The sequence below is a fragment of the Eptesicus fuscus genome, chromosome 6 (genome assembly GCF_027574615.1).
Source record: "Eptesicus fuscus isolate TK198812 chromosome 6, DD_ASM_mEF_20220401, whole genome shotgun sequence".
Lineage (NCBI taxonomy): Eukaryota > Metazoa > Chordata > Mammalia > Chiroptera > Vespertilionidae > Eptesicus > Eptesicus fuscus.
Genome location: NC_072478.1, coordinates 21,588,954 through 21,591,865, shown reverse-complemented (window position 1 = coordinate 21,591,865; position 2,912 = coordinate 21,588,954). Strand labels below are relative to the sequence as shown.

The following is a 2,912-nucleotide window of genomic DNA, read 5'->3' as shown; positions in this document are numbered from 1 at the left end:
GCTAATCAAGAAAAAAAGTTAGAAGACACAAACAAAATTAGAAATTTTACAGGAGAATAACACCTTTTTTCCCCCTAAATATATTTTTATTGATTTTAGAGTGAGAAAGAAAGGGAGAGGGAGATATGGAAACTTTAATTGGCTGCCTTCTACATGCCCCCCACCCCACCCTCCATCCATTTGAGATAGAGCCCAAAACCTAGGCATGTGCCCTGACCAGGAATTAAACCTCTCAGTGTGTGGGACAACAACCAACCAACTAGGACACTTAGCATTTTTATTTTATTTTATTTTTTATAGAAGACAGCATTCATTGTTACTGTGTTAGTATATTTAAGACAACTATATATAAAAATTCATTGGAGGTTCATTTCCCTGTAATCAGGAGAGGTGGGAAGAACACGTATGAGTGTGTAGGAAAATTGGCGACCCTGTATCATACAACTAAACAAGAAGGCAATTTCTCTCTTGAGTCATTCTTTGATCATAAAGGATGAATATCATCCTGAGCATAATAGAGATGTATAATGGATGGAACTGATAATGATCATTTACCATCCCTTCCATTCTTATGAAAAATTTAGAGGGAGGGAATTTATATTCTTTATGTTAATAAAAGAGTCACATTATATGAAGCACTGAAAATTTTCAACCCAATAAAATATAGAGAAACACCAACCAGTCTTCAATCATATGAATAAACCCCTTTCCAAATGGGCATCATTCCTCCATACTCCAATGAATAGATGCATAGAATGAAGAATAAACAGTTTACATAGTAATACAATGTGTGATATAAAAATTTGCTCCATCATATTGAAATTCATCTGTGATTTTAAGGTGCTATTTATTTATCTTTCAATGAAGAGTCCTCTTGGAGACATGGATTTGATAATCATTTTGAAAGTGGCTAAGGTAGGGCTATGAACACTGAGCTGAAAGGGAACAGGATCCCAAGGAGGAGAATAAAATGCAGTGACCAGCTGTTAAACACACTGGTATGTCAGAATCTACATTATCAGGAACAACAATTGAGACAGTGATATACAAGCAATGTTGGTCATAAAAGTGAACAGCAGAGGTTTCAGGTTTTCCTCTCATACAAAACAGTGTAAATTGCCTTGGTCATTAAGTGCAGCTTTTCCATAGGAGTAGTGCAATTCAGGATGATTCTTTAGTTAAAAAAAAAAAAACAACTATCTGGTATGATATATGTCATTTGAGGAAAAATATTCTAAACATACCCAAGTTGTCTTATTAGGTAAATAGTATTTTCCAAATATTCTGATCCACAATAAAAATAAGTTAGGAAAAGTAGAAAAACAACAAAGAGAAAAGTTGTTGAATATCTGAGAGAGCAGAGAACTTAATTGAGTTATATATGTTGAATAAAGAAGATGAGGTTAAAGAAATAGAAATTCCAGGAAATAAATGAAAAGAGCAAGTTCTACTTCCACGGTCTGAAGATCATCATGATGTGTGACTCTACGTCTTTGACCTCTGCCATCATGGGCACATCTTCAGTCTTAGGACAACTGGCCTGTTTGTAGTTTCCTTCACAAAGAATGTCTTCAGAGCCTGTTTGATGTCTTTTTTCCTGTGAGTATAGATGAAGGGGTTCAGCATGTGTGTGACCACAGAGTACATGACCCAGGCTGTGGCACTTGAATGTGCCTTGTGGGTAGCAGCAGAGCTAAGGTACATACCCAAATTCGTACAATAAAATAAGGAGACAATTGAGAGGGGAGACACACAAGCGTTATACTTCCCCTGAGCTGATGAAATTCCATGTGTGCAGGACACTATTTTAGAATATGAGTAAAGAATCCTAGAGAAAGAACCACCACCAAGCAGGGGAGCTACAAAATACATCACCATGTTATTTAAAAATGTGTCAGAACAGGCAAGTTTGATCATCTGATTGAGTTCACAGAAAAAGTGAGGGGTTTCCATTTCCATACAGAAGGGCAGTCGTAATGCCATTAAGCATTGTAGGAAGGAATATAGGACTTTCATGATACAGCATATCAGAACCAGCAGTCCATAGAGCCGAGGATTCATGATGACCATGCAGTGCAGGTGGTGGCAGATGGTCGTAAAATGGTCATAGGCCATCATAGTGAGGAGAAAACATCCAACCCAGCAAAATGTACGACAAAATACATCTGAGTAATGCAGGCTTCATAGGTGATGAAATTAAATGGCACTGATCCAAATAAGGATTTGCTCTGTGTCTGGAAGTTCCACAGCATCTTTGGGATGGTGGTGGAGGTGAAACAGATGTCTACCAAGGACAGGTTGGAGAGGAAGAAGTACATGGGCGTGTGGAGGTGGGAGTCTGAGCTGACGGCCAGGATGATGAGCAGGTTTCCCAACACAGTGATCAGGTACATGGAGAGGAAAAGCCCAAATATGAGGGGCTGCATTTCTGGTTTCTCTAAAAATCCCGGAAGAAGAAATTCTAAAATTTGTGTAACATTCACAGGTTCCAGGTGGTGCAGGAGACTACCAGGAAAAATGAAAATAACATGACTAATTTTCACACAGAATTGCATTCCTCACATATTGAAAATGCAATAATTCATATTTTATAGCCAAGGAATTAATTTTAGTATTGTGTGCATGGCTATGGTCCCTTTTAGGGGATATCCAATGTTACCCCTGATATGGAATATTTGTCCCAATCACCTATGTATCTGAGGGGTTCATGTATTCTACAGTTTTAATGAGAATTTCTTGTTTTGCAGGAATGTAAATTGAGTGCTGACCATGTTTAGGCACTGTCCAGGCTGTGAGAATAGGGTGCTGAAGAACAGAAGTCTCTATCCAATGAGGGAGAAAGAATGCAGAAGCAAATGATAAAATAATAAATTATTTCATATAGTGGCCTGTGGTATGAAGAAAAGGATAGC

The 2,912-nt window shown here is 37.8% G+C and overlaps 1 pseudogene; it reads right to left on the bottom strand.

The window, feature by feature from the left end:
* Nucleotides 1–1,506: 1,506 nt before the first annotated feature.
* On the bottom strand, nucleotides 1,507–2,426 carry LOC129149563 (olfactory receptor 7A10-like; annotated as a pseudogene).
* Between the last annotated feature and the right edge of the window lie 486 nt (nucleotides 2,427–2,912).